The sequence below is a fragment of the Cnephaeus nilssonii genome (genome assembly GCF_951640355.1).
Source record: "Cnephaeus nilssonii genome assembly, chromosome: 5".
Lineage (NCBI taxonomy): Eukaryota > Metazoa > Chordata > Mammalia > Chiroptera > Vespertilionidae > Cnephaeus > Cnephaeus nilssonii.
Window position 1 is genome coordinate 3,265,520 of NC_137076.1, and position 18,878 is coordinate 3,284,397.

Below are 18,878 nucleotides of genomic sequence, written 5' to 3' on the forward strand. Positions count from 1 at the left end.
CACATGGAAGGCAAGGGATAGGCCTCATTTCAACCCGAATCCCCCTCTGTTGCCGGCACATAGTAGGTGATCGCTAAAGGTTGGCCGGATGATGGACATGCCCATGAGTTGCCTTATCACCTGTCTATATGAAGCCTATACACTGCTTGTACATAAACTTCTGTGAACCTTTGAAGTCAAATACATTTGAGATCTGATAAGCTTTCATCTTCCACGGAGGAACTCTGGAAGCTCTGTTCTGTGATCTGGCAAGCGCTTCTTGCCGGCCGTCGTGTTGCTTGTGCCCGGTGATTGCTCTAACGCCCTGGCTTACTGTCCTGTGAATGAAGGAGTGAGGACAACATTGTTGCAACTGCGGTGGAAACCGAGCTGAACAACAGCATCGAAACCGTTTGTTTCCTGTGCTTCTTCCTCTTCCACCCTCCCTTTCCCAGGACAAATCCTTCCCAACCAGGCAGGTCACAAACAATGACTCGAAGAAAATGCAGATCTCAGTGTAATGGAAATTCTGGTTCGGAAGAGCCTGAGGAGCCTTACCTTCACCTCTACCACCGCCCTCTCCTCCTCACCCCCACCTCCGCCTGACAACAATTTCAGGTTTAAGCGTCTGGGAAAGGGGAGGGAAGAGAAGGAGGGCTTGGGTCAATGGGTGGGAGAAGTACTGAGACCAGAGAGAGGCCAGGAGAGGGCGGGGTGCTGGGGGCGGGGGTGAGGATAAACCACCCGGTGCACGTCCCCACAGAAGAGGGGGTTTTGACCGCCTGTGTGGGGTGGTGGCCCGAAGGGAAAGAACAGAACCAGACAGCCATTTCTCCTGAGTGTGGGCTCAGGGAGAGAGGGCCTGCAGCCCAGTCACACCAGGTAATGTCCCCTGGGCAGGAGCCTCTGGAGGAGGTGCATGGAACAGCCCATCTGATGTGCAGATGCCTCAACACTGTCCTCTCGAGACTTCATCAGGAGGAGTAACATGTTCCCTGTATATCCTTATGCTTCCAGAAGGTTCTGGCTGCCCAGCGTCATTTCTGCACCTTCCCGGCCCAGCAGGGCCCTGGCCGCTGGCGCCCTCTGCCCACACCATCCTGGCTGGGAAAGGGCCCCTGGCTCCTCTGGGCTTGATTTCAGCGGCTCCTCTGGGCCACATGGCAGCCAGGGCTCTGCTGTGCCATGCATCCCGATAGGACTCCATCTGCCTCCGTTTAATATGAGCAACACCAGCTGTCCGATGCCGCCCGACAGCTGTCTGCTCGGCCGCTCCGCTTCCCGAATTCCTGGTTCCAGCAGGAGCACTCGCTCTCCTTCCCAAGGACTCTGGGTCCCGCTTCAGCCTGACGTTGCTTCCTGTCCCTGCTTCTTCTCCACTCAGATCACTTGTCCATTTTCCTGCTAACAACCCTCATATTCATCTTCTTGGCTGCTGGCCTGTCACTGTGGGATTCTCCCATCTCTCTTTCTCTTGCACTCATCAGACAATAATGTCTACACGGTTTCCAGCTGACAGTCTTCAAACATCGTCTCCACACTTATTCCCATGGCCCAGCCTTTGCTGACTGCGCACCACCCAGCAGGCGGGTCCAGGGCTCAGTCTGCACCTGTGGTGCCCCATGACCTGGAGGACTCCCTTCTCTCCCGTCTTCACTGCTCGCACAGGCTGGTTTCTATGTGCTCAGCCCTTCCCAGGCGGGAAGTCTTATCCAGGAGGGATGGGTTCTACCACAGACATATTCAGCCACACCTCTGTGCTCTCACAGGGATGCGCAGGGACTCTCCCTACTTGTGTTCCACAGCATCTTGCGCACACTGATTTCAGCACTGGGCCATTGTCCCTGAGGAGCCTTACCTTCACCTCTACCACCTCCCCCTCCCCCTCCTCCTCTCCCTCCTTTACCTCCACCACCACCTCCCCCTCCCCCTCCTCCTCTCCCTCCTTTACCTCCCCGTCCCCCTCCACCTCCCCCTTCACCTCCACCTCCACCACCACCTCCTCTATCTCCACCACCACCTCCCCCTCCCCCTCCCCCTCCACCTCCACCACCACCTCCCCCTCCCCCTCCCCCTCCACCTCCACCACCACCTCCTCTATCTCCACCACCACCTCCCCCTCCCCCTCCTCCTCTCCCTCCTTTACCTCCACCACCACCTCCCCCTCCCCCTCCCCCTCCACCTCCCCCTCCCCCTCCCCCTCCCCCTCCACCTCCACCTCCACCACCACCTCCCCCTCCACCTCCACCTCCACCTCCCCCTCCACCTCCACCTCCACCACCACCTCCCCCTCCACCACCACCTCCACCTCCCCCTCCACCTCCACCTCCACCACCACCTCCCCCTCCCCCTCCACCTCCACCGCCACCTCCCCCTCCCCCTCCCCCTCCACCTCCACCTCCCCCTCCCCCTCCCCCTCCACCTCCACCTCCACCACCACCTCCTCTATCTCCACCACCATCTCCCCCTCCCCATCCCCTCCCCCCTCTACCTCCCCCTCCCCCTCCACCTCCTCCACCTCCACCACCACCTCCCCCTCCCCCTCCTCTTCTCCCTCCTTTACCTCCACCACCACCTCCCCCTCCACCTCCACCTCCTCCCCCTCCCCCACCACCTCCCCCTCCCCCTCCTCCTCTCCCTCCTTTACCTCCACCACCACCTCCCCCTCCACCTCCACCTCCACCTCCACCACCACCTCCCCCTCCCCCTCCTCTTCTCCCTCCTTTACCTCCACCACCACCTCCCCCTCCCCCTCCCCCTCCCCCTCCCCCTCCACCTCCACCTCCCCCTCTACCTCCACCTCCACCTCCACCACCACCTCCCCCTCCCCCTCCCCCTCCACCTCCACCACCACCTCCTCTATCTCCACCACCATCTCCCCCTCCCCCTCCCCTCCCCCCTCTACCTCCCCCTCCCCCTACACCTCCTCCACCTCCACTACCACCTCCCCCTCCCTCTTCACCTCCACCTCCACCACCTCCTCTCCCTCCACTACCACCTCCCTCCTCCCCTTACCCCTCCCCCTCCACCTCCACCTCCCCATCCACCTCCACCTCCACCTCCACCTCTACCACCACCTCCACATCCCCCTCCCCCTCCCCCTCCACCTCCACCTCTCCATCCACCTCCACCACCTCCCCATCCACCTCCACCTCCACCACCACCTCTCCATCCACCTCCACCTCCCCTCCCCCTCCCCCTTCACCTCCACCTCCACCACCACCTCCCCCTCCCCCTTCACCTCCACCACCACCTCCCCCTCCCCCTCCACCTCCTCTACCTCTACCACCACCTCCCTATCCACCTCCACCTCCACCTTCCTCTCCCCCTCCACCTCCATCTCTACCGTTACCACCTCTACCTCTATTTACCTGTACCTCTGCTTCTCCCTCTCCCTCTGTCCCTCCATCTACATCTCCCTAGCCCTAGCCCTAGCCCTACCTCTATTCCTATCTGCACACACATATCTCACGCAGATTACAATCTTAACCACTCCTCCTGTAGACTCTTTTCTGTGGGAGAGAAACAAGAAGGTGGAGTAGTGCCTGCTCCACCCCAGCTTGGAGCAGGAGCCCAGGATGGTCACAATTTTTTGCTGCCCTACGCATATCTGCAAAGGGCTGTGAAAACACTGTGTTAATACCAGTACTACAAATAAATTGTATATGGTAGGAAACCATTAGTAATAAGGATAAACTATATATGTCTCTTCTGTAGCTCCTAATTTAATATCTGCAGCACCAGTAAAAATGTGCATTTTTCTCTAATTTTGTTGAGTTTTCATCTTACCATTTGATGTAGCCATTAATTTAAGATACTATGTGTGTGTGTGTGAGAGAGAGAGAGAGAGCGAGGGAGAGAGAGAGAGAGAGAGAGAGAGAGAGAGAGAGAGAGAGAGAGCGCTCCAGCATGGTGGTGAGAACATAAGAATCATGTTTATTAGCATAGCCAGTTGTAGATTGCTGATATAAGCCTTTTCAAAATGATCATTGGTCTGACTTCATTATAAAATGTAACTATATCCTAGGCTTAGAATTTGATATTTAGGAAAATATCTTGTAGATGTTTTCATTTGAAACCTTTGCAGGAAGCTGAATGAAATTTGCATTGGCAATGATAATGACGTCTAATGTTTTTAAATATCTACTGTACTATAGGCACTATCCTCTGCCCTTCAGCTTAAAAAATATATTTTATTGACTTTTAGAGAGAGAGGAAGAGAGAGGCAGAAGGGAGAGAAATATCAATGTGAGAGCGAAACATTGACCAGCTGCCTCCTATACAACTCCTGCCAGGGATCGAGCCGGGACCTGTGCCCTGACTGGGAGTGGAAATGGCAACCCCTCAGTGGATGGGACGATGCCCAATCAACTGACCCACAGCGACCAGGCCTATGTCATCTCTTTAACTCACATCAGTATGCCCCAAGACCTTTCATTTCCACCTGTCAAACAGATGGATATGGCCAGGAGGTGTGTCTTTGTAACTGGACAGCCCTACATCCTTCGGCCTACATTTTATGTAAAGCTTGAGAATACGTTCTTGACAATTGTTGTCTTTTAACATGAAGAAGGCATCCTGAATATTTCTTGAATTAATTTTTCATGTACTCGTTGAACTAAACAAAACCCGAGTATCAGAAGGGAAGGGCAATTTAGCTTGCAGATAGAGAGCTAGCATAAGGTTGCTCCACGCGACAAGGAAAAAGACCCACACTCTGTCCCTGATGTCATTGGAGAATGCAAGTCACAAGACAAGAAAAGGAGCTTTCAGTCTGCAGGGACACTGGCCGCTGCAGGGAGCACAAGGACCTGAGAATTTGCCCACCTGGAGCAGATTCTACCGGGTGTTACAGAAGTAAGATTTAGCTGGGAATGTTTTCAAAATTGCTGAAGACTGAGTGTGGGCCAGCTGAGCATTGAAAGCTCCTGGGAGTCACAGAAATAGGGACGTTTACACCGTCTTGAAAGCTTTTCTCCCCAAACCCCAAGAGACTCACAGGAAATATGAGTGCGAACCCTGCAAAAAGCTTCCCCTGTGGAGCTGGGGAGAAGTAACAGCCACTGCTAAGGAAGGCTGGAAGCTCTTTCTTTCTGCTCAGGAAACAGGAGCTTTTGTTTATAGGAAGAGGGCAAAGGGAAGAGGTCGCCGAGGGGCACTGGTGGAGAGCTGGAAGAAGGGGAGACACTGTTGAAAACCCGTCTTTACCTAAATCTGACCCTGTCTATCCTAAGGAGCAAAAGCATCATGTGTGGGGAGGTTGGTGACAAAATGGTGACTTGTAGGTATTGGAATCGCTGTAGAAACCCACTGGAGTTGGAGAGAGAGGAGGGGGGAGAAAAGAAAGGAAGGAAGGAGAAAAGGAACAAGATAGGAAGAAGGGAAGAAGAGAGGAGAGGGAGGGAGGGAGGAAAAGATTACTCTTGGAAAAGGGTCAGATGTACCTTCTGGACCAAGGATTACTTCTAGAGAATGGGTAGGAACACTTGTGAAGGTCAAACTCTAAGATCAAGGTTCTCAGTGCCTACTGAGGACTGAGGCTTAATCAGATCACCAGAGACTGACCCTACCTCATACCTGCCATCGTGCTAACTATGTAAGTAAAAATAAAACCAGAATATAGTTGGGAAAGTCATAAGTGACAGAGTTTCTCTGGTAAGAACCACAAAGGGACAATCTAGCATTAAATGAGAAGGTGTGGAGCCCATCAGAAAGCAGCGTTCACACCCAGCTCAGTTGTGACGACATAAATTCTAAAATACACACTCAAGGCTAACCAACAGGAATGGCCACGCACCTCTACCCACAACAGTAATACTTCTATCTCAGTGTCTTCCTATTCTACACAATATGCCTAGCTTTCAACCAAAATTTCTTAAGACATATAAAAGGGTAAAAAAAAAGTCAGAAAAAGGAATAATTAGACCCAGGTTCAGATATGACACAGATATTAGAACTGTAATTTAAAATAAGTACAATAAGTGTGTAAAGGACAAAATGAAAAGCATAGGTTAGCTCATTAGTAGGTGTAAGACATCCAAGGAAACAAATAGTAAGCTCAAAAACAGGTTACTAGGATCACTCACACTGAGATGCAAAGAGAAATAAAATGGAGGGAAAACAGACACAGAATATCCAACAACTGTGTGACCACAGCAAGAGTCTAACATGCACATAACTGAAATCTCAGATAAAGGAAAGACAAAAAATAGAAAGAACATATTTGAAGAAATAATGGCTGACAGTTTTTTAAAGACAGAAAACAATTGACAGAACCATGAATTTCAGAGAACACCAAGCGAGAAAACACACACAAAACCAAACCAAAACAAAAACCTAAACCAATTTACATCATTCCAATTTACAACAGTGCAAGGCAAAGAGAAAATACTGAAGGCAGGCAGAAAAAATACATATTACCTAAAAAGGAATCAGGATAAACACCAGAGCAACCTTCGTATCAGAAACCATGGAAGCAAGAAGACAAGAGTGATCCCTTTAAAGCACAGAAAGAAAAAAATAATTTAAATCTGTCAACTGAGAATTCTATACCCAATGGAAACATTCATCAAAAAGGGTGCTTTTGAAGACCTGCTCTACTAGAAATGTTAAAAGAATTTCTTCAGTTAGAAAGAATACAGTGCAGTCAGAAAGGCAGAAGTACTCAAATAAATGAAGGGTGTCAAATATGGAATGAATGAAGGTTAACATATTTTTCACATTTTTTATTCCTCTGAAGGATAATTTACTGTTTAAACCAATAAGAGAAAAATGTACTATGTGTTTATAACACAAGTAAGAGTGAAATATATGGATTCAATGGCACAAATAAAATGGAATGGGAGGAATTGGAAATACACTGTTGTAAGTTTTATATACTGCACAGAAAGTATTATAATATTATTTGATAGAAAATGCAGATTATTTTAAAAATTTATATTATAAGCTATAGGAAAGCCACAAAAAATTATGAAAAAGAGATACACATAATAAATCATTAAGAAACATATAGCACAGTTGAAGCAAAAGTAGCAAAAATTTAAAGAGTAAGAATAATTAAATAGTAGTAGTAAAATCAAGACTTTTAGTGAGTCCTATATACTTTTTTAAAATATATTTTTATTGATTACAGAGAGAAAGGGAGAGGGAGAGAGAGATAGAAACATCAATGAGGAGAGAGTCGTTGATCAGATGCCTCCTGCACACCCCACATGGGGATCAACCCCTCAACACAGGCATGTGCTCTGACCAGGAATCCAACTGTGATCTCCTGGTTCATAGGTGAATGCTCAACTACTGAGCCACACCAGCCGGGCTATACTTTTGTTTTTAAAATATTTTCACATAAAAGTATTTTTTATATTAATGTATCTAATCAGCATTCACATTAGAGTTTTAATATTGGAATAATTTTGAAATCACTGAAATGTCTTAATTATGACTAAAATTTGGGATTCTCTATGCTCTGAGGAATGATAATCTCTTGATTAACATTCTATCTAAATACTTTTTCTTTTCTTTTTTTTACAGGCAGTGATTCAGATCACAGATTGCTTCAGTCAGACAGAATATTTTAGTTCCACATTCCATCATTTACAGGATGTGTAAACATGGACCTGCAATAGTGTCTTCTGCTCACCTTTTTTCTTATTTTACATAGAGATTGATGACAGTGATGATGGTGATGGTGATGGCAATGATGGTGATGATGATGGTGATGATAGTGATGATAGTGATGGTGATGATGATGGTGAGGACGGTGATGGTGATGATGATGATAGTGATGGTGATTATGGTGATGATGGTGACAGTGATGGCGATGATGATGGTGGTGATGGTGATGATAGTGATGGTGATGATGGTGATGGTGATGATAGTGATGGTGATGATGGTGATGGTGATGATGATGGTGATGGTGATGATGATGGTGATGGTGATGGTGATGATGAAATCTGCTCTATAGGCTTGGAAGATTGGATGACAATATCTATAAATTGCTAAGAAGATGTGGGATATAGCATTGCATAAACAAAACCTAGTTTATAGCCTTTAGGAATATTACCTAATGAGGGCAACTAACCAAGTTTTGTCTCCCTAAGATTCGTGTGTTGAGGTCCTACCCCCATTGTGGCTGTATGTGGAGACAGGACCTGGGAGGAGGTAATTAAGCTTAAGTGAGGTCATAAGTGGGTCTCTGATCTGATAGGATTAGTGTCCTTCTAAGAGACGCAAGCATGCTTGCATTCTCTCTCCCATTTACTTGCCATGGAAAAGCTGTGAGAGGACAGAGGGGGGTGACCATCTCACCAGGATCTGGCCTTGCTGGAACCTTGACTTTGGAATTTACAGCCTCCAGAACTATGAGAGTATGAATTCCTGTTGTTCAAGCCAAACTATATGGGGTATTCTGTATAGCATTCCAAGCCGACTCATACACGAAAGATAGGAATCCATTTCTAGACTGCTTCTTGATGTTTCCACACTGTCTGGGTTACATCTTAGATTTGATACCACACTTGGGATGAGCATATCATTAGAAAAAGTGTAATGCCTAAGTGAGCGACACTAAGTCCTCTATTATCAACAACATGAGCTGTCAGTAGGCTGCCTATTATTATGACCACATTTCTGGAGTTATCATGATAAATTGTTATGTCCTTACATGTGTTCATGAAGAACAACTCAATCACATGTACTACTTTATATTCTCAATTTCTAAAAATTTGTAGCAACCTATATGCACCTTGGTAAGATTTTCAAATTAATATACTGTTTCTCTTTTAAAGGCAATATTATTTCTTTAAGCATTTAAAACATTTCTTAATTGAGCTTTCATGCAAGCTTAGCAGGATAAAACTAATCAATAATAGAAATGGCAACACATTTAGAAGCTGGGGCATCCGCTTGCTTGGCTTGGCGCATAAGGAAGTGGTATTTTGTTACAGTTTAAATTCATTACCATCATATGCAATTTGAGATTGATTAGATGTTAATCTTTAACTAAAAATTGCAAGATAAATAAATATTGCTAGTAATAAATGACTTCTGGATAGTTGTAAATAAGAGTAACTAAAAATGCTAAAATTAGGCATTAATATTAAAATCTGATTCAAAATTAGTTACTTATTCAACTTGTTCAATATGTTCTTTCCATGTTCATATTAAATATGATGTGTTTGTTCATAGAAATCCTTTTGTTTACTGTTCAAAGTACCACATTTTCAAAAAATATTTCAAAATATGAGGTGGTTTTGGCTGGGACTTGTCCTCAGATTATGAGTAAGGAAACCGGGAATGTGGAAGACAAATGAGCCTGATTCACCCAGAGGTTCCCTAACCGAACGCTAACTGTCTGCATTTCCCTAACCTAAATATCTGATTACTTTTCTCTGTGATTCTCCAAGCAATAGTAATTAAGTACTTGTTTAACAATATGCTTCTTTATATGAGATTTGAGATATTAGTAGTATATTAATAAGCACAATATCAAATCTAAGTCATATTTTATTATTTTTGTATGGCCTGCCTAACAAATTAATCAACCCCCACAAAAGTAATTTCCTTTTTAATAAAGGCTAAACTTTGGGCCTTGAATTTGAAATATGCTGTCCTCATAAGCATTCCTGGCATTACCCATGCAGCATGGCAACCAGACTGAACGTATTGGACATTTTGGTGAATTGAGTCGCTTTAGGGTCTGCGTTAGTCGGGCAACGCTGAAGAACAGATTAGAGGAGACATATCCACCTGTTCATCTTATCAACGAGTCTCTACGGAGAATCTGATAGAGACCTTGCAGTTAACAAACAGTGTTCTACCCCAGTGGAAACCCCTCCACTATTAGATGCTGACAAGGTTTGAATGTTCAGGCCTTGCTGGGTTTTATGTTGTTATATGGTGACATAATAGATTTATAAGGAAGACAACAGCAATTAATGTTTAGTGGCACATCTTATTTTGGTCTCCCTGTAGCTGCCTCAGGATTCTAACAATTTCAGGGGAAAACTAAACAGTGGTATTTACTATGCTTAGTTGTCACGATCAGTAGGGGCCCATTGCGGTTCTGTTTTTCTCTTTTATCATCAACATCATCATTTTGCATCGCTATCATAGATGTTGCCATTATCACCCTCATCTTCACAGATTTTTCGTTCACCGAGGGGGTGGGGGGATTAGGACGCAGACAACTCTGGGGACCATTACTCTACCTGCCACCATATTGATCACAGTTTCCCACACACTGCCCCATGGCCTCACTTTCACTTCCTGCTGCTCCATGCCTCCCACAAGCAGCTGAGCCATGGCGAGCTCCCTGTGGTTCCTGAAAACGTGGACTTCATTCCAGGGGCGGGGACTTGAGGCCATTTCTTCCTTTTTTCCTTGAACAAGGAGACTTCTCAAAGGCGCAGGCATCACATTCTCCTTTGCTTCGTTCCATCTGCTGAAATGTGCTGCTTTCCAAAAGCCCTCTCTCGCCGCCAACCTACCTCATCTAATCCCTCTGTCACCATCACCCCTGTACCCTGCCTTACTCCCCCCATAAAATATGTGGGTTTGTTTCTGTTATTATTGTCTTGGTCTCCCGTGAGAATCTGAGCACACCAGGGCAGAGATTTAGTGTTTCGATTCACCCAGTGCTCTGTGTGTCTGAGAACGTGAAGGCAGGTAACACGTCCTATAAATGGATGGGTGGACAAATGCACGCTCTCGTGCTCAGATCTACGGTGGGCACTTCACATTGGATGTTTCCTTTAACACTCACCACATCACAATGGAGTTGGTCACCACGTATGTTTCATAGCCAGGACAAGCACGGTTCATAGAAGTGACGTTATCCGAGTGAGACTCCACCAGAGCAAAGGGGAGCACACGTTTACTGGCACATTCCCTGTTGTTCCCCAGCGAAGTCTCTCTCTCTCTCTCTCTCTCTCTCTCTCTCTCTCTCTCTCCCTCCCTCCCTCCCTCCCTCCCTCTCTTCTTTCTTTAATTCTTTCTTTCTTTCTTTCTTTCTTTCTTTCTTTCTTTCTTTCTTTCTTTCTTTCTTTTTCTTTCTTTCTATATATTTGTATTGATTTCAGAGAGGGAGAGGGAGATAGAAACATCAATGATTAGAGAGAATCATTGATCAGCTGCCTCCTGCAGGCCCCACACTGGAGATTGAACCTGCAACCCGGGCATGTGCCTTGACCAGAATCAAACCCAGTACTCTTCAGTCCACAGGCTGACGCTCTATCCACTGAGCCTAATGAGCCAGGGCTAATGTTTTATTTTATTTTATTTTATTTTTAAAGATATTTTATTAACCCAGCCAAGTTTCCACCACTCAACCCCCCACACTCCCTGCAGGGGCGGAAGAGGCTGGCCTAGGCCTTCGGAGCGATTGCTATCTTGCTGGGCATGTGAGATGTATTTGAGGGATACACATCAGGGCACGAAACACGAGGATGAAAGAAATAATAGAGTGCCTTCTACACAGGATGTGTCCATAAAGATTCCTTGAACTCTTGAAGAAAGTGGATTTCCTTACATCTCAGAGATGTGCAAAGGCCCTGGATGTTGGAGGCAGTGGCAGAGCGGCAGGAAGGAGGCGGGTGTGAAGAGGGTGGGAGGCAAAGCTCAGGCACTTTCCCACTGCTCTCACTCTCGGGTTCCCTGGTGATGTGCAGGCAGGGGAATCTGCCGGTGGGTGGGGAGTACCTTGAGACAGAGCAGAGACCGTGGTGAAGACCCACCAGGGTATCCTTTAGTACAGACGTCCTCCGCTCTGGCTGCAAGTTAGAGTCTCCTGGGAAGCTCAGCAAGTAGTCCCCGTGGGAAACTCCCCCAATAAATGCTGAATTGGCGTGAGAACCTGTAACAGCCCTCAGTGGTGGTCATGTGCAGCCAGGATGGATGGCCCTGCCATGGTCCACATGGGCGAGGATGCTGACTGAGGGCTGCCTCCCACATAGAGAGGCTCAGACCAGCAAATCCACGGCTGCCTCACACTGTGCCTTGTTGGAGATAGAATATTTAAGAAGCATTGCACTGTCCTCAATCTAATTTCTGTATGTAATAAACACAAATAATACACTCCTTCTTAAAAATATATTTTTATTGATTTCAGAGAGGAAGGGAGAGGGGCAGAGAGATAGAAACATCCATGATGAGAGAGAATCATGGATCTGCTGCCTCCTTCAGGCCCTCTACTGGGGATGGAGCCTGTAACCTGGGCATGTGCCTGACTGGGAATCCAACCATGACTCCTGGTTCATAGGTCAATGCTCAACTGCTGAGCAACACCAGCTGGGCAATACATTTCTTTAAATATCCAATAATTGTGTTGCATATATGTATACATATATAGATGTACCCATTGCTAAAGAATATACATGAATGAACTTTACGTAACTAAGATGATTGTTTATGCCCTCAAAATAAGGTGCGACTTAATTAAAATGTTCGTCTGCATGAAATCCTCAGAAGCAGTAGCTCCGCTGGTTTCCCTGGGTGGCAGCTTTTCCATGTGTTTCCCGTAGAAGCAGCGATGCCATTGGAAGCCGCAGCTGGGATACTGGTGCAGCCACCTGAGCCCCGAGAGCGGCTACCTGAGGAGCCTCGGGTCGTTTTGCTGTGACACCTATTTTCCCTGAGAGACGCTTCTTCCAACAGCCCTGTAAGGGATGTGACACCAGCTCTTTCCACTGCTGCTTTCTAAAATGACAGCCACAGCCTGCAAAGCAGGCACACGCAGTGACAGGACACAGCCTGCCTATATTTTTAAACTATTATGTTTTAACTAGAGGCCCAGTGCACTAAAATTCATACACTCGGGGGTCCCTCAGCCCAGCCTGTGCCCTCTCGTAGTTCAGGACCCCTCGGGGGATGTCCACCTGCCAGCTTAGGCCTGATCCCTGGGGGAATGGGCCTAAATGGGCAGTCAGACATCCCTCTGGCAGCCTGGGAGCCCTCAGGGGATGTCTGACTGTGGCTTAGGCCTGCTCCCCTCGAGAGGTCCCAGATTGGAGAGGGTGCAGGCTGGGCTGAGGGACACAGCCCTCCCCCCCATGCACGAATTTTGTGCACCGGACCTCTAGTTCTATATAATAAAAGCCTAATATACTAAGTGTCCGGTCAACCAGTTGTCTGTTCAACCAATCAAAGCGTAATATGCTAATGATATGCTAAGGCTGCTCAACTGCTTGCTATGATGCGCACTGACCACCACAGGGCAGACACTCTGACAGGTAGGTTAGCTTGATGCTGGGGTCCAGCTGATCAGGACTGAGAGAGATGGGCTGGGAATGCCCTGGAGCCCTCCCTTGGTCTCTCCTTGGCTGGCCAACCTCCTGTGTCCCTCCCCAGCCCTGATCATGCACCAGTGGGGTCCCTAGGCCTGGACTGTGCCCTCTCGGAATCTGGGCTGAGGGACCCCTTCCCTCTGAATGCACAAATTTTGTGCACCGGACCTCTAGTTCAGTATAAGTTCTTGTGCTTCATCCTGGCCAGTGTGTTCAGTGGATAGAGCTTCAGCCTGCAGACCAAATGGTCCCAGGTTTGATTCTGGTCAAGGGTATGTACCTGGGTGGGGGCGGAGCCAGTGGGAGAGGGATATCTGGCCTATTCAGGGTCTGTGCAGGAGGCAACCAATCAATGTGTTTCTCTCACATCGATGTTTCTCTCTGTCTTTCTCTCTCTCTCAAAATCAGTGGAGCCATATCCTCGAGTGAGGATGAAAACAAACAATAAAATAAAGATAAACCCCTGTGTTCCTGCAGCCTGATAGGAATGAACAAATGCCCCTGCCCTGCGGGTTTGCTCATCTGTTATTTTCGGTGCCTCTCCACCTGCTGTTCCTGTAGAGAGAGTCCCCTTGGTGCTCTTGGCGGGCCCCTCAGAGGAGCATCTCGGGCAGAGAGTGAGCTGGTCTGTGGGAAAGGGACCATGTGGGACCAACCCAAACCCACAAAGAACTTCCTCCAAAGTGGAGATGAGGTGAGGCAGGGCCACGGCCTGAGGAATTCAGGGCTTGGAGAGGCTGGTGCCCCGGGACCTTTGCAGTTCCACGCGCTGTCAACGCTGGCCTCTCAGCAGCAGATGCTGACACACAGCATCCCGGCGAGGCAGCAGGAATGCGAACACCCTGGAAACCATCAGCTCAAAGCGCAATGCGATGGCCATGGCCGTGACCCAAAACTGTGCAGCCCAGAGAAGAGGCGGAGCTGTGGTCTGGGTCTGTGACTGACAGGGCAGGCCTGGTTGCCATGGCAAAAGGCAGCAGATGGACATTCCCAGGTAAGAGCAGGTGCAGGAGCCCGCAGTGCCTGGAGCAGCTGCTCAGCACCTGTCACCTGTCCAGGGACTGTGCTCACTTCACACCTGGGAGCGGAGCGGGTGGGGGCGGAGCCGGTGGGAGAGGGATATCTGGCCTCATTCCCTCACACCTTTCCCTCCCTCGGCCTTTGTAAGGAAGAAGCAAACTGTCTGCGGCAGCATGTCAGGCTCGCTGTTTAATTTAATTCTCTTCCACTCAGCGGGGGCCGCTCTAGGTACCTGAGTCACTGTGCATTCTTCTGAAAAGAAAAAATTCCAACATTGTCTTTTCTTTGTTAATCCCCACCCAAGGATATTTCCCCACCCAATGATTTTTAGAGAGTGGAGCAGACAGAGGGAGGGGGAGAGACAGAGAGAGACACAACGATTGGTTGTCTCCCACACAAGCCCCACCTCAGGCAGGATCATCGAACCTGCAACTGAGGTACATGCCCTTGACGGGAATCGAACCTGAGACCCTTCAGTCCGTGGACCAAATCTCTAACCACTGAGCCAACCGGCCAGGGCCAACATTGTCTTTCTTGTTTGGATTTCATTTCCCAGCAGGAAAGTTGAGTGGTTGTTCATTCTCGAGTCCAATTGGTCCTGAGGCGAGCGTACAAAGTTAATAAAGTTACTTAATGGGTTAATGGGAACTGGGTTAGATTTACTTGAGACTTTCCAACTGTTCCCTTCTTCTTTCCTCGTCTATTCTTCCTTCCACGTGATGCTATTCTTCTCTTACTAGCGGCTCCTTTATCCATGCCTGCTCTCCCAACCGTGAGGGGAAGGGGTCCCAGAAGGCGGGCTGGACCTGCATGTGGGGGGAGGGGCCCGGGGAGGGACGGTCAGGCAGGCCTCCTGGTACAGATCCCACAAAGTGCTGCCTGGAGTTCCCAGCGCTTCAGAGGAAGGTCGGTGTTCACATGAGAAAGTTCTAGAACTAGAAAGGATAGAACCCGTATCAAGGCATGGAGGATGCTGCAAGCTTTCTTTAATAAGATACTTTCATGAAAAGCCTAGTGCAGCTAGCCTGAACACACCTGTGCCAAGCATGAGCAATTCAGCTGTGTTTCTTTGGCCCAGTTCCCCAATCTTAGGTATGGAACGTAAAAATATAAAAATAAAGACCATTACTGCAATTTAAATAATTATAGGGGTTTTAGGAGAAAATGCATTCTTTTCAAATTATTTCCTTGGCAACAGAATTAATCAAAATATTAAAGGCTAAATTTAACATTTTCTTGTAAGGGGCACAAATGCAATTATTTCCCTAAAATTACTATTGATTGCATACACTCTTTTTATAAAAGATGGTTTCTGACACGTCCTGCTCATTATCTGAGGGCCCATTATTCTCATTTGAATGGAAATGAACATTTCTTAGTATGGCATATATAGAATGATACATGATGTATCATTAAAATCTCAAAATGTACATTCCAGAAATATCAAAAATAACAACATGAGTGTGTTTAAAAAGAATTTTTCAAATATGTTATTTAATTCAAATCTTGCCCCCCAACATTTTCAAGTAATTTTTATCCCCGGGCATTTAAAATGTCCTTATGCGGGAAATGCGACAGGGATTGCTAACTGCCTATTGAAAATCTGTGCTCTCCTTATTCGTTAGTAACAGAAAAGACTATATTGATAGAGGCAGGAATGTATACTAGTATTCAGCTACTTCTTTTTATTTTTTAAATGTATTTTTATTGATTTCAGAGAGGAAGGAAGAGGGAGAGAGAGATAGAAACATCAATCATGAGAGAGAATCATGGATTGGCTGCCTCCTGCACACTCCACAGTGGGGATGGAGCCCACAACCTGGGCCTGTGCCCCTGAGTGGAATCGAACCTGGGACCCTTCAGTCTGCAGGCCGACCCTCTATCCACTGAACAAAACCAGCCAGGGCTATGTATTTGGCTATTAAAAAAATCGCCTTTATTTCTTTGCTTCCCTTTGCAAATGTAAGCAGTGAAACATCTTAACAGCCGCCTGGTCATGGAGGGAGAGCGGGTGGCCCCTCCCTGTCCCTCCTCCTGCTCTCAGGAGTGAGGCTGCGATGGATCAGCGGCTGCTCCTCCGGATGGAGGGCGTGCAGCAGAAGGTAAGAGGAGAAGGTCAGAGGTACTGACGCTGGAACCAGACAGCTGGCAGGACCCGCAGCTGCTGGGGTCCCGCTGAGACACACCCAGCCCCGGGCCACCCGCACCACCTTCCTGGCATTGGAGGCAACGTGGTTTCAGGCCCGGCTCCCTGGGGCCAGCACCCCTGCTCAGGATGCCCGCAGACCCTGCCCCTGCCGATCCAGGTGAGCTTTCCCGTCAGTGCGCCCAGGGCAGGCCCGGGGCCTCCCAGCTCACGCTGGGCTGCTGCCCCTCCCTCCCTGTGTCACCCAAAGGTCTCCTGGGGGCTCCAGGCAGGTTTCGGAGCTACCTAGGGGCAGGACTTCAGGGACGGAGTTAGTCTTTGCAGTGAGTGATTTGAACTTGAAATGAAAACATGCATTCATGAGTAAACGTTTAGCATGCAGACAAATAGTCACACTAGGATTTACCCTGTTTTTCAAATCTTTAAAGGATGATTTCTCTGGTAAGCCAGCTATTTTATCTTTAAACATTTTAGTATTCTTTACTATCCACCTTGTGTTTCCCCCTAAAATTTTCATGTTTCTCTCTAGTGTCATAGTTTTATAAGGAAAAGTATTATATTTTGACAACTTTAAATATTCTCTTTTAGGTTTGAAGTTACATATTTATGGGACAAACCTTGGTGTTTAGATGCCACGGACACAGAAAAGCAGAAGAACTGAAAACCAGATGAGAAATCCCACGCCTCTGAGGACAGACCGTTCTCCGGGGACATCCTGCTAAACTTCCTATTTTTTGTTGCCTTTGAGTTTATCATATCTTAAAGCTTGAAAGATACTTTTAAATTTTTTAATTTTAATATACATTTCATGCAGGTTTCTCACATTAAAACACATATGCATGGCGATAGTCAGTTTAAATGTAGTATTCAAGTATATTGGGTTGGGTGAAACGGTTTTCCCTTTAAGCCAGGCTTACTCATATCTCAGGCTCATGACCAACAAGGTCTTGGTTTACACACATTCGGCATCCAGAAACCTGGAACTGCAGCACAGGCCTGCGTGGCTGACGGAGGGTTCCCCTGATGCGTGTGGGGTTCTCTGTCTCCTTACAAGCCGCAGCCCCGGCCTTGGTCCAGCTGTCTGGGAGTACAGGCATGCATCCTTCTGCACCCAACACCTGGTGGCCGGCAGTAGTTAACCTGAGCTCTCTCCTCTCTTTCAATTGCTCCCTAAAGCACGTTTCCGAATCGCTGTCATCTGTTACTGTTATTTCCGGAATCTGTAATGATTCAAATGTTGATTGCAAGGATGCAAGCAGGTCTTACAGAAAGAATACAGAGGGTCTAGCAACAAAACAATGCCAACAGTGATACTTGCTTTCAAATCAGTCCCAGAAATAGCAGTGAAGAAATAAGTACATCGAAAAGAACATTAGTTGTTTAATCTAGGTGATAACACTGCTATTTTTACTCTACTAGGAAACTAGTTTATTCTTTACTTAAAGAATTAGATGTCCTGGGAGAGGATGAGAAATTCTAGGTGTCACAGGCCGTTAGAGAGCAAGTTTCTCAGTCCCCGTGGCCGCAAGGATGGGGCTTGGTAATGCCTCTTTACGCAGCGTTGGCTGTGCCTTTACAGTGATCACGCTCACTGAAATGGGTGACACTTTATCACAGGAAATGAAACCACGTGACAGCAAAAAGAGGCTGCAAAGAGGTTTGGCATTTTCCCTTGGCATGGGGACTATTATTCGACGATTTACTAGTAGCTATATATTTTTTTTTAAGAGCCAAGGAATTGCATATCCGTGTGCGGGAATGAACTACACTGAGATTTCTGCAGCCACCTCTGACGTCACAGCCCGGCTCCCTGCCCAGGGCCACACGTGACCTGGGACGTCTGCGTCCCTCCAGCTTGTAAGCCGCACCTGCAAGGCCCTTTCCCGGCACTCAGAAGCCAAACTTAGAAACGCCGATGCGTTTATGATAAAGGCGCTGGAAGCTGGGTGCTGGTGCCGCCTTCTGGCATGAGCCATCGCATAAGGAGTTCCAGATGCTCACACTGTGTCCTCTGGTTACATGGGTTCAGTGAGATGGTTTCATGTCTGTTCCGTATGAAAACGTCACTTTAAGGTGAAATTACTTGCCCTGAGTCCACAGGGAGGAAGGAAGGGTGCCTTGACCTCTGTCTAGCAGGCAGGCAGCACTGAACTCTGGGAAAATATTTGGCCATTCGCAGAGAGAAGCAACACGGGCAGGACCCGCAGTGGCATTGAAAGGAACCCTTATGTTTCTTGTAACAGCTCCATTAACTGGAGGCTGCCAATGAATTTAAATGTTATTTTTTTCAGAGCAAATGAATACAGGACTCATCTCCAACTGTGCTTGAATTCATCGAATTTCCCCCCTTCCTTCAATTCTTACAGAGGCCTGCGTGGCCCCCTTCAGGGATGCCGTTTCAGAGTTGGGGCGTCTGGTGCACACGCCCTCCTGCTATGCTGTCCGTATTCCCC